We start from the raw sequence: 14129 nt of genomic DNA, 5'->3' as shown, positions 1-14129 counted from the left end.
TTTTAATTGATTTGCATTTTCTTGTTGCGAAACAAGTTTATGGAATTAAGTTGACACGGAGATGAGTCTCCGACAATTATTTTACTAAGTAACATACAAATATCAAAGTGCAGACGGATGTTAATGCACGTTTAGCACTTTTCCACAACAACACAAATTATGCACAAAGCCTCGTCTTCGGACCGTCATTTTCTTGGAAAGTGCACGGTCCATAAATCCGTCGCGCAGCAGCGAGCCCCACCTGCAGAGAGTTTATAGCTAATAAACGCAAATACCTACCGCGCTGCTTATGCAGAATACGTAAAATATTGATACACATTAACTATCGAAACGACGGTGTCGTCGTAGAGGATGACAGCGATGGCGATTCGATGTTGCAAGTATATAACTGCATAGCAATTTTAATAACTCGAACGGAAAATACAGCGCTTATTTGTCTATAATATGATGCAGAATTACATTCTCCGTTAAATAATTTTTTACCACTAATTAGATCTTATAATTATACTTTCATTAATATATATAGTACTCTGTTTTTTTATATAATTTTTTTCTATTTTTTTGTTTAATACAAAAAATATATAATTTCGTAATTACTTTAAAAGAGAAAGAGAAAGAAAAACACTGTGTTTTTTTAAAATAAATTAATAAATTAAAGATTAATTTTTGAATAATTTACGTTAATTTCTTAATTAAATAGCTTATAATTATAACGCGTTCTATTTTATACTATATACTTATCGGCAAATATTTTAGACAGACATTGTACCATCAAGGCACATTTCCGATATCGAAGATATCAAAAAGATACCGCGCTTTTACCTGACAGATCGTGACAGATACGTGCGATACCAGCATTCAGCATTGGACCAAATTGAAGAACAAAATATGAAAAGTGCGATGAACATTTATTCATGTTAAATGTCACATTACGATCCCAAATAGGCGTATTGAAATTTAACCTGCTGAAACGAAAGCGAATAATCCGTTAACATCATTCACACTAGTAATTAACATTGTGTTACGTGTGATCATATGAGAAAAAGTGAAAGCTTATATTCTTCTCACTTTTTGTCATGCAAATCAGGAAGTAAAATATTATCTCCTGTATGCCAAGTAGTAGAAAACTTTGCGGACTTCGAGTTAAATTTTTTTGCCGTTCACCGAGTTTCATTAAGACGTAATCAATAATCATCCTAAAAGGCTCAATATAGCCTTATTATATATAAAATCTGTTACATATGATTTAATCATGTTGCAATAAGTGTTTATTTATAGTGACTTCCTTAAAAATTATCGTTAAAATAATTATTGGAATTATTTAATAAATTAAGTGCAGTAATCTTTAACATAATTTACAGATAATGCAATAAATTATTTAGAATGACCAGAAATAATAATATCTTCTACATTAGAAAAAAAGCACAATTGAATATAACAACCCCGCTATGTATATTATAGAAATTGTCTCAATAATGTAATTACATTAAGCTTGATTTTAATAGAGAATTTATTTTTCTACATCTTATACTATACATCTTTGCTGACTTAAAATATGATTGTTTGAGCACTGATCTCCTTGATACTTTTATAAGCTCGCGTTTTATGATACGTTATCTAATAATAAGTCTGATTGTAATAAGAATTTGTCTCAAAATGGAATTAAAACAAAATTAATACATGCAATGTTTACTATTTGATGTTATTATTAATAACTATTAGTATATCATTTATAACTAAGAACAAGAAGTCTTGGTTTTTAAATCAATTAGTTTTGGTGATGTTTGTCAGTTATTACTAAAGGGAAAAATGAATAGCCGTTTCAATTTTTTCAATATTTAATTGGCGAATATTCTTTTGGGGCCAACAAAATCAACAATTTGGTTTTACTGGCAATATTTATTTATTCAACTGAGGAAGAGCTTGCATGTGAAATTCATCTGCATTTTGATTGAATTTTTTTTTATTCTGTATCAATATTGGTATATACATGTGTGTATATATGTATATTGTATATACACACGTATAAAATTATTACTTTTTATTAGTAATAAGAGTTAATATATGCATAATATATGTATAATTAAATATCGATTTTACATAATGTTTTCGTAGAAATTTACATTAGTTATCATATATATATACAACGTTTTTCAAAGTACTGATTAAAATTTAGTCAAAACTTTAAAAATTATCAAAAAAGCGATGAAAGATAAAACTTTAACTTTTTAATTCTTGTTATACACAGTCTCTGCAAATTACTCTTTTAATGTTTTTAATCGTAAATAACGCACGAAAAAATGAGTCTGACGTACCTTGCTAATATTACTTCGAGCCACATAATATCTTCCGTGATAGGCAGCATATCGCTTATATACTTGCTGCTTAATGAAGGAAGGAAAATAAAGAGCGGTAGGAAACAAGGGAAGAACAGTGACGATGAGGGAAAAAAACTTTGTGTGACGTATACACGAAGGTGGATGATGAACAAGTGTTACGTCGCACGAAACCGCATCGTGCAACGAGCGTATATCTCGTTGGTGCATGCAACTAACCAGTATAGAAAGAAAATAATATATAACGACCTGAGAGAGAGATGGAGAGAAGTAAGTGAGAGGTTAAATTTTACAAGAATCAAGGAGAAAAGTGTACAAACCTCTGTGTTTGATGCCCTCGCGCATTTGCTATGTCCGCACTGTTCCGTAATTACATTTGTGGGCGTTTACGTTTCAGTCTGACTGTTATTTTCATGCATTCATGTAAGCGCATACGTGGACGTGCTTCGGCAAAATGTTATTATTTCTTTAAATAACCTGCTGATTATCCTTTTGCTGATAGATTGCTAAATCCTAGTTTTACTCAAAGATTGTTATCTCTCAATTTGTCACGTTAACGTCTTTTTCAAATGATTAATGTTCTTTGAAAATGTTGGTTATATTTATTATTATTATTATTTTGTCATAATCTTATAAATCAAGAGAAGATACATTAAATTAACAAATTATTTAGTCAAATTATTCTTATAATCCTTTATTTAAATTTTTAATAAGAATAAAAATGAAAAAGAAGCAAAATGTATACATTGTTACAGATTAATTTTATAGTTTAAGATTTAAAATGTGCTAAATTGTTATAATATCTTGATGAAAATTTATTAATTTGAATCTCTAGCAAAATATCTCATAATTTTATTAATTTTCTTAAAATCGTACTTAACTCTCAGAAAAGTAATATATCAGTTTGTGGAATTGCTATCCAAAGAACATATCCATTTCTTTACAACATATCTCTTATTCCTTACTTCATTTATTAATAATTTATTTATAGAAAATATCTTTCTTTTACATTTATCTTGTTTTTAATTACTATACATATTTTTATAGCAAAATAGAAATTAAAATAAAAACTATTAATTGCTTTTAAATAAAAAATAATTAAAGAAATTAAATTAACATATCACCACACTAATATTCCAGAGAATGAAGAGATCATATTACGTTCCGAAAGCTAAGCGACTATTAATGCAGTAACGTTGAGTAAGATGTATATTCACCTACAACTCGCGACTATCGATATAACGACAGAACTGCCTGCTTTAATGCGGGCTTTCGTGCAAACGGTATGATCTTTGAGGGTGGAGCTCGCAGATCACAAGAGAGAAACTGGCTTGTCTCGGCCCGCTTCCCGACCATGATAGCATATCATGTAAATGGCCACAATCATTCGCAGGTGTAACTTTGATGGATCAAAATCGATTGTGCCGATATAAGTGGAAAGTGTCCAACATTATTTCAAAAAGTCTACAACATGCTATTATAATGTACGATATTTATCTATAAGCTACTAATCCACAATACTTTAAGATATTTTATATTTAATTATAACACGATTTTTTAAAGACTATACTTCACATAAATATTAGTTAAATTGTTAAGGCAAATGAGACAACTGCAGACTTACCTCTCTGATGATCTTGCAACTTGTAACGCTGCCGATATGCGAAAACAAAGCACACAATAAATCTTCCGACACAGCATGATCCAAGTTGCCCACATACCTAAATCAATATTAATCATTAAAAATAAGCGATTAATTACTATAAATGAATTTGTAAAAATAAGATATCAAGAGACACGGTAGTGTCTCGTGTCAAGTACACGCGGAGCGAGACCGACCGTGACTCTTTTACGCGACGCGACGGGTTGCGAGTACCCAAGATGTTGAGATCTCGATAACGAGTGAACGGATCAAGTTCTAAGTAGGCTTGATCGATAGCTTGGGGTCGACTTTGGGGGGGTATCTCCTATAATATTTTCCGCTACGTGCCCTACGAGCGGAGATATTGCGACGCAAAGTCCAAATGTGAAAATTTATTTTTAAGATACGGAGATACGTCGTCGTCTCTCAATCAATATAACATATATATATCAGAAAATGTCACTTTCACTTTTTCGACGCTGGCGGCGCAGGTATCGCCAGTTTCGATATCGCGCGCGTATTTCGATCGATCTAGTAGGCAAATTAAATAAGGTCGATAGACTTATCGGTCAGGAGGAAGATTTCTATTTAGGTAAATTAGGTATTAGGTATATAATACATATTGAGTCAATTGCTTCATGTTTATCTGGAGAGATTTCGTATCCTTACATCGTATTACCACCGCTGCCGGAAAAGAAGGTTCTCTACGCTTGGCAGAAAGTGCCGCTAGGGAATTTTTAAGTCGATTCTTATGAATCAAGCTTGAATTCGACGTCTAGGTATCCCAGGTTGCCGATGACGAGGTCCAGATAGTGCGCTTCATAGTTTTCGGTGTCCAGGTGTAATAATACGTTGAATTTGATGTCTACGTGTCCCAGGTTGCCGATGACGAGGTCCACATAGTGCGCTCCGTAGTTTTCGGTGTCTACGTGTAATAATACTTTGAATTTGATGTCCACGTGTCCCAGGTTGCCGATGACAGGATCCAGATAGTGCGCTTCATTGTTTTCGGTGTCCAGGTGTAATCGTACGTTGAATTCGATGTCTAGGTGTCCCAGGTTGCCGATGACGAGGTCCACATAGTGCGCTCCGTAGTTTTCGGTGTCTACGTGTATTAATACCTTGAATTCGATATCCACGTGTCCCAGGTTGCCGATGACGGGATCCAGATAGTGCGCTTCATAGTTTTCGGTGTCCAGGTGTAATCGTACGTTGAATTCGATGTCTAGGTGTCCCAGGTTGCCGCTGACGAGGTCCACATAGTGCGCTTCGTAGTTTTCGGTGTCCAGGTGTAATAATACGTTGAATGCGATGTCTAGGTGTCCCAGGTTGCCGATGACGATGTCTAGATAGTGAGCTCCGTAGTTTTCGGTGTCTACGTGTATTAATACCTTGAAATTGATGTCTAGGTGTCCCAGGTTGCTGATGACGAGGTCCAGATAGCGCGCTCCGTAGTTTTCGGTGTCTAGGTGTAATAATACCTCGAATTCGATGTCTACGTGTCCCAGGTTGCCGATGACGAGGTTTACATAGTGTGCTTTGTAGTTTTTGGTGTCTAGGTGTATTAATAACTTTAAATCTGAATGTAGGACACGTAGATATCGAATTCGAGGTATTAATACACGTAGACACCGAAAACTACGGAGCGCACTATGTGGACCTCGTCATCGGCAACGTGAGACACCTAGACATCGAATTCAACGTATTATTACACCTGGACACCGAAAACTATGGAGCGCACTATCTGGAACCCGTCATCGGCAACCTGGAACACGTGGACATCGAATTCAAGGTATTAATACACCTGGACACCGAAAACTATGGAGCGCACTATGTGGACCTCGTTATCGGCAACATGGGACACTTAGACATCAAATTCAAGCTTGATTTATAAGAATCGACTTAAAAATTCCCTAGCGGCAGAATTAAAATTATGTCATGACATAATAAAAATTCGCTGAATTAAAATTATGTCTAGACATAATAAAAATTGGACGAATAATAGTAACCTTTCGGAAGTAGAGGTTTTAAGCTTGAAATTTAAATTTTATTCATTTTTAAAGATAAATTTAGTGTTCCTTCAATTTTTGTGAGAAATGTATAATTTACTTTTACTTAAATATTATTAATTTTTATGTATTTGTTGGTATTGCTAATTTGTGAATAATTAAAAAATAAAAAATAAAAAATGTTTTGCAGATCCTTGCTTAACACTACAAAATAGGTGATATCAGTACAAAATTACCTTTTTCAAAAAAGGTAAAAAAAGTGCCAAGTACACGCAATGTATTTTGTAAATTCAAAATTTAACCTAAGTGGTAGCTTTATATCTTTTTCACAAAATTATATTATCTAACTTAACTCAAGTGACATGTATTTCAAAAAAAAAGATGTAAAATCTTTAATTTCTTCTTCACAAAATTATATTACCTAACTTAACTCAAGTGACATGTATCTAACCTAAGTGGTAGCTTTATATCTTTTTTACAAAATTATATTACCTAACTTAACTCAAGTGACATGTATTAAAAAAAAAGATGTAAAATCTTTATTTTCTTCTTCACAAAATTATATTACCTAACTTAACTCAAGTGACATGTATTTCAAAAAAAGATGTGAAATCTTTAAATTAAATTGCGCCAATTGTAAAGAGAATATGTATATTGCTTTGAAAGATAATTGTTATGCAACTACTTTAAAGAAATAAAACCCAAATGGTATCTTCGTATTCCTATTCAAGGGTCTTCCTATTCTAAACCCAAGTGATAATAGCTTCTTAATTCTCTTTAACAAATTTTTAATATTACAAAGAATCATTTTAATTACAAAGAATTAAAGAAGTAACAGTACAAAATAAAAATATTTAATTAAAACAAAATAAATAAATTTTTCTTGTAAAAAAACTTGGCGCTGCTTTTTTACTCCTGTCGCATTCTTCCCTAAAGTATGTTTATTGTTTTTTATTCAATCAAAAATTAGTACTAATGTTTAAATTTTAATGTTTAAATTTCAAAGTCTAACAGCGCCAAGTTTTTTTACAAGAAAAATTTATTTATTTTGTTTTAATTAAATATTTTATTTTGTACTGTTACTTCTTTAATTCTTTGTAATTAAAATGATTCTTTGTAATATTAAAAATTTGTTAAAGAGAATTAAGAAGCTATTATCACTTGGGTTTAGAATAGGAAGACCCTTGAATAGGAATACGAAGATACCATTTGGGTTTTATTTCTTTAAAGTAGTTGCATAACAATTATCTTTCAAAGCAATATACATATTCTCTTTACAATTGGCGCAATTTAATTTAAAGATTTCACATCTTTTTTGAAATACATGTCACTTGAGTTAAGTTAGGTAATATAATTTTGTGAAGAAGAAAATAAAGATTTTACATCTTTTTTTTTTAATACATGTCACTTGAGTTAAGTTAGGTAATATAATTTGTAAAAAAGATATAAAGCTACCACTTAGGTTAGATACATGTCACTTGAGTTAAGTTAGGTAATATAATTTTGTGAAGAAGAAATTAAAGATTTTACATCTTTTTTTTTGAAATACATGTCACTTGAGTTAAGTTAGATAATATAATTTTGTGAAAAAGATATAAAGCTACCACTTAGGTTAAATTTTGAATTTACAAAATACATTGCGTGTACTTGGCACTTTTTTTTACCTTTTTTGAAAAAGGTAATTTTGTACTGATATGATTAACGCGCGCTTATTAACGATCGCAACGATTCGTAATCGACCGCACCATTATAATCGTCTACCGGCGCTGTTAATCAGCCGGCATTGAAGGAATTTATCTCCTTCTCATTTTCTGGCTGACATACAACCAAAATGGATTTGGCCAGTAACAACTCAATAGGTGAGTTCAATCTTGGTCAGAAGAAACGACGGAAACATCTCATAAGGTAAGGTCTATATTAATGACCAGAATTGAAGGTTTGTAAAGTAGTTAACATACAAAATAATTTGATCTGTTTATTTGCCCAAAGTAGGACTATTTTCTTTATATTTTCTCGCATATGTGCGAGATTGGAAAATCCCCATCCCCAATTAAATTCCAATCGCGCACGTTAAAACTCTCAATTCTACGTTTCCCATATCTCAAGTGATCACTTTGAGGTATGGATTAACAAATACTAAATTGTAATACGGGTAGGTAGGACAACGGATAAAGTTAAGCGTGTAAAAAATGTCCCTCTCGTGGTGTGCCACCTTGCCGTGGTGAGAGGGCTCCCTGTATCAACGATCCACTGGGGCAGTACCTTCGGCTTTACCGAAGGGAGGGCCCGGTGGGGAGGTACAGGGTCTACGAGCACACCGTACCCTCCTCCCAGTTCGCTGGGAGTGAAGGGTACAATGGGGTCCGGCGCTCCCGTCGCGTTGTCTGCCGCCGCGAGACATTACGCTTCGCTTATACGGTCCGTCGCGGGTCTCACCGCGCCGCGAGACTATGTCGTCGGCTTCCCTCCCTTATACGCGTCGTCGCGGGTCTCACCGCGCCGCGAGACTATGTCGTCGGCTTCCCTCCCTTATACGCGTCGTCGCGGGTCTCACCGCGCCGCGAGACTATGTCGTCGGCTTCCCTCCCTTATACGCGTCGTCGCGGGTCTCACCGCGCCGCGAGACTATGTCGTCGGCTTCCCTCCCTTATACGCGTCGTCGCGGGTCTCACCGCGCCGCGAGACTATGTCGTCGGCTTCCCTCCCTTATACGCGTCGTCGCGGGTCTCACCGCGCCGCGAGACTATGTCGTCGGCTTCCCTCCCTTATACGCGTCGTCGCGGGTCTCACCGCGCCGCGAGACTATGTCGTCGGCTTCCCTCCCTTATACGCGTCGTCGCGGGTCTCACCGCGCCGCGAGACTATGTCGTCGGCTTCCCTCCCTTATACGCGTCGTCGCGGGTCTCACCGCGCCGCGAGACTATGTCGTCGGCTTCCCTCCCTTATACGCGTCGTCGCGGGTCTCACCGCGCCGCGAGACTATGTCGTCGGCTTCCCTCCCTTATACGCGTCGTCGCGGGTCTCACCGCGCCGCGAGACTATGTCGTCGGCTTCCCTCCCTTATACGCGTCGTCGCGGGTCTCACCGCGCCGCGAGACTATGTCGTCGGCTTCCCTCCCTTATACGCGTCGTCGCGGGTCTCACCGCGCCGCGAGACTATGTCGTCGGCTTCCCTCCCTTATACGCGTCGTCGCGGGTCTCACCGCGCCGCGAGACTATGTCGTCGGCTTCCCTCCCTTATACGCGTCGTCGCGGGTCTCACCGCGCCGCGAGACTATGTCGTCGGCTTCCCTCCCTTATACGCGTCGTCGCGGGTCTCACCGCGCCGCGAGACTATGTCGTCGGCTTCCCTCCCTTATACGCGTCGTCGCGGGTCTCACCGCGCCGCGAGACTATGTCGTCGGCTTCCCTCCCTTATACGCGTCGTCGCGGGTCTCACCGCGCCGCGAGACTATGTCGTCGGCTTCCCTCCCTTATACGCGTCGTCGCGGGTCTCACCGCGCCGCGAGACTATGTCGTCGGCTTCCCTCCCTTATACCCGGCGTCGCGGTCTCACCGCGCCGCGAGACTATGTCGTCGGCTTCCCTCCCTTATACGCGTCGTCGCGGGTCTCACCGCGCCGCGAGACTATGTCGTCGGCTTCCCTCCCTTATACGCGTCGTCGCGGGTCTCACCGCGCCGCGAGACTATGTCGTCGGCTTCCCTCCCTTATACGCGTCGTCGCGGGTCTCACCGCGCCGCGAGACTATGTCGTCGGCTTCCCTCCCTTATACGCGTCGTCGCGGGTCTCACCGCGCCGCGAGACTATGTCGTCGGCTTCCCTCCCTTATACGCGTCGTCGCGGGTCTCACCGCGCCGCGAGACTATGTCGTCGGCTTCCCTCCCTTATACGCGTCGTCGCGGGTCTCACCGCGCCGCGAGACTATGTCGTCGGCTTCCCTCCCTTATACGCGTCGTCGCGGGTCTCACCGCGCCGCGAGACTATGTCGTCGGCTTCCCTCCCTTATACGCGTCGTCGCGGGTCTCACCGCGCCGCGAGACTATGTCGTCGGCTTCCCTCCCTTATACGCGTCGTCGCGGGTCTCACCGCGCCGCGAGACTATGTCGTCGGCTTCCCTCCCTTATACGCGTCGTCGCGGGTCTCACCGCGCCGCGAGACTATGTCGTCGGCTTCCCTCCCTTATACGCGTCGTCGCGGGTCTCACCGCGCCGCGAGACTATGTCGTCGGCTTCCCTCCCTTATACGCGTCGTCGCGGGTCTCACCGCGCCGCGAGACTATGTCGTCGGCTTCCCTCCCTTATACGCGTCGTCGCGGGTCTCACCGCGCCGCGAGACTATGTCGTCGGCTTCCCTCCCTTATACGCGTCGTCGCGGGTCTCACCGCGCCGCGAGACTATGTCGTCGGCTTCCCTCCCTTATACGCGTCGTCGCGGGTCTCACCGCGCCGCGAGACTATGTCGTCGGCTTCCCTCCCTTATACGCGTCGTCGCGGGTCTCACCGCGCCGCGAGACTATGTCGTCGGCTTCCCTCCCTTATACGCGTCGTCGCGGGTCTCACCGCGCCGCGAGACTATGTCGTCGGCTTCCCTCCCTTATACGCGTCGTCGCGGGTCTCACCGCGCCGCGAGACTATGTCGTCGGCTTCCCTCCCTTATACGCGTCGTCGCGGGTCTCACCGCGCCGCGAGACTATGTCGTCGGCTTCCCTCCCTTATACGCGTCGTCGCGGGTCTCACCGCGCCGCGAGACTATGTCGTCGGCTTCCCTCCCTTATACGCGTCGTCGCGGGTCTCACCGCGCCGCGAGACTATGTCGTCGGCTTCCCTCCCTTATACGCGTCGTCGCGGGTCTCACCGCGCCGCGAGACTATGTCGTCGGCTTCCCTCCCTTATACGCGTCGTCGCGGGTCTCACCGCGCCGCGAGACTATGTCGTCGGCTTCCCTCCCTTATACGCGTCGTCGCGGGTCTCACCGCGCCGCGAGACTATGTCGTCGGCTTCCCTCCCTTATACGCGTCGTCGCGGGTCTCACCGCGCCGCGAGACTATGTCGTCGGCTTCCCTCCCTTATACGCGTCGTCGCGGGTCTCACCGCGCCGCGAGACTATGTCGTCGGCTTCCCTCCCTTATACGCGTCGTCGCGGGTCTCACCGCGCCGCGAGACTATGTCGTCGGCTTCCCTCCCTTATACGCGTCGTCGCGGGTCTCACCGCGCCGCGAGACTATGTCGTCGGCTTCCCTCCCTTATACGCGTCGTCGCGGGTCTCACCGCGCCGCGAGACTATGTCGTCGGCTTCCCTCCCTTATACGCGTCGTCGCGGGTCTCACCGCGCCGCGAGACTATGTCGTCGGCTTCCCTCCCTTATACGCGTCGTCGCGGGTCTCACCGCGCCGCGAGACTATGTCGTCGGCTTCCCTCCCTTATACGCGTCGTCGCGGGTCTCACCGCGCCGCGAGACTATGTCGTCGGCTTCCCTCCCTTATACGCGTCGTCGCGGGTCTCACCGCGCCGCGAGACTATGTCGTCGGCTTCCCTCCCTTATACGCGTCGTCGCGGGTCTCACCGCGCCGCGAGACTATGTCGTCGGCTTCCCTCCCTTATACGCGTCGTCGCGGGTCTCACCGCGCCGCGAGACTATGTCGTCGGCTTCCCTCCCTTATACGCGTCGTCGCGGGTCTCACCGCGCCGCGAGACTATGTCGTCGGCTTCCCTCCCTTATACGCGTCGTCGCGGGTCTCACCGCGCCGCGAGACTATGTCGTCGGCTTCCCTCCCTTATACGCGTCGTCGCGGGTCTCACCGCGCCGCGAGACTATGTCGTCGGCTTCGCTCCCTTATACGCGTCGTCGCGGGTCTCACCGCGCCGCGAGACTATGTCGTCGGCTTCCCTCCCTTATACGCGTCGTCGCGGGTCTCACCGCGCCGCGAGACTATGTCGTCGGCTTCCTCCCTTATACGCGTCGTCGCGGGTCTCACCGCGCCGCGAGACTATGTCGTCGGCTTCCCTCCCTTATACGCGTCGTCGCGGGTCTCACCGCGCCGCGAGACTATGTCGTCGGCTTCCCTCCCTTATACGCGTCGTCGCGGGGTCTCACCGCGCCGCGAGACTATGTCGTCGGCTTCCTCCCTTATACGCGTCGTCGCGGGTCTCACCGCGCCGCGAGACTATGTCGTCGGCTTCCCTCCCTTATACGCGTCGTCGCGGGTCTCACCGCGCCGCGAGACTATGTCGTCGGCTTCCCTCCCTTATACGCGTCGTCGCGGGTCTCACCGCGCCGCGAGACTATGTCGTCGGCTTCCCTCCCTTATACGCGTCGTCGCGGGTCTCACCGCGCCGCGAGACTATGTCGTCGGCTTCCCTCCCTTATACGCGTCGTCGCGGGTCTCACCGCGCCGCGAGACTATGTCGTCGGCTTCCCTCCCTTATACGCGTCGTCGCGGGTCTCACCGCGCCGCGAGACTATGTCGTCGGCTTCCCTCCCTTATACGCGTCGTCGCGGGTCTCACCGCGCCGCGAGACTATGTCGTCGGCTTCCCTCCCTTATACGCGTCGTCGCGGGTCTCACCGCGCCGCGAGACTATGTCGTCGGCTTCCCTCCCTTATACGCGTCGTCGCGGGTCTCACCGCGCCGCGAGACTATGTCGTCGGCTTCCCTCCCTTATACGCGTCGTCGCGGGTCTCAACCGCGCCGCGAGACTATGTCGTCGGCTTCCCTCCCTTATACGCGTCGTCGCGGGTCTCACCGCGCCGCGAGGACTATGTCGTCGGCTTCCCGCCCTTATACGCGTCGTCGCGGGTCTCACCGCGCCGCGAGACTATGTCGTCGGCTTCCCTCCCTTATACGCGTCCGTCGCGGGTCTCACCGCGCCGCGAGACTATGTCGTCGGCTTCCTCCCTTATACGCGTCGTCGCGGGTCTCACCGCGCCGCGAGACTATGTCGTCGGCTTCCCTCCCTTATACGCGTCGTCGCGGGTCTCACCGCGCCGCGAGACTATGTCGTCGGCTTCGCTCCCTTATACGCGTCGTCGCGGGTCTCACCGCGCCGCGAGACTATGTCGTCGGCTTCCCTCCCTTATACGCGTCGTCGCGGGTCTCACCGCGCCGCGAGACTATGTCGTCGGCTTCCCTCCCTTATACGCGTCGTCGCGGTCTCACCGCGCCGCGAGACTATGTCGTCGGCTTCCCTCCCTTATACGCGTCGTCGCGGGTCTCACCGCGCCGCGAGACTATGTCGTCGGCTTCCCTCCCTTATACGCGTCGTCGCGGGTCTCACCGCGCCGCGAGACTATGTCGTCGGCTTCCCTCCCTTATACGCGTCGTCGCGGGTCTCACCGCGCCGCGAGACTATGTCGTCGGCTTCCCTCCCTTATACGCGTCGTCGCGGGTCTCACCGCGCCGCGAGACTATGTCGTCGGCTTCCCTCCTTATACGCGTCGTCGCGGGTCTCACCGCGCCGCGAGACTATGTCGTCGGCTTCCCTCCCTTATACGCGTCGTCGCGGGTCTCACCCACCGCGCCGCGAGACTATGTCGTCGGCTTCCCTCCCTTATACGCGTCGCGCGGGTCTCACCGCGCCGCGAGACTATGTCGTCGGCTTCCCTCCCTTATACGCGTCGTCGCGGGTCTCACCGCGCCGCGAGACTATGTCGTCGGCTTCCCTCCCTTATACGCGTCGTCGCGGGTCTCACCGCGCCGCGAGACTATGTCGTCGGCTTCCCTCCCTTATACGCGTCGTCGCGGGTCTCACCGCGCCGCGAGACTATGTCGTCGGCTTCCCTCCCTTATACGCGTCGTCGCGGGTCTCACCGCGCCGCGAGACTATGTGTCGGCTTCCCTCCCTTATACGCGTCGTCGCGGGTCTCACCGCGCCGCGAGACTATGTCGTCGGCTTCGCTCCTTATACGCGTCGTCGGGGTCTCACCGCGCCGCGAGACTATGTCGTCGGCTTCGCTCCCTTATACGCGTCGTCGCGGGTTCTCACCGCGCCGCGAGACTATGTCGTCGGCTTCGCTCCCTTATACGCGTCGTCGCGGGTCTCACCGCGCCGCGAGACTATGTCGTCGGCTTCGCTCCCTTATACGCGTCGTCGCGGGTCTCACCGCGCCGCGAGACTATGTCGTCGGCTTCGCTCCTTATACGCGT

The 14129-nt window shown here is 46.4% G+C and overlaps 1 long non-coding RNA gene across 1 annotated transcript in view; it reads right to left on the bottom strand.

Moving 5' to 3' along the window:
• The window catches only part of LOC139769535 (uncharacterized), a 103652-nt gene extending 99648 nt beyond the window's left edge, over positions 1-4004 (bottom strand). The window contains exon 1 of the long non-coding RNA XR_011717587.1: positions 3961-4004. This is a non-coding gene — a long non-coding RNA (uncharacterized lncRNA). The remainder of the gene's footprint in view (positions 1-3960) is intronic.
• Between the last annotated feature and the right edge of the window lie 10125 nt (positions 4005-14129).

Source organism: Temnothorax nylanderi, unplaced genomic scaffold, assembly GCF_030848795.1.
Source record: "Temnothorax nylanderi isolate EJ_2023f unplaced genomic scaffold, tnyl_v1.0 TNYL_tig0023_pilon, whole genome shotgun sequence".
Taxonomy (NCBI): domain Eukaryota; kingdom Metazoa; phylum Arthropoda; class Insecta; order Hymenoptera; family Formicidae; genus Temnothorax; species Temnothorax nylanderi.
Note: the sequence above shows the minus strand (reverse complement) of the source record. Positions and strands in the feature narration are given on the sequence as shown.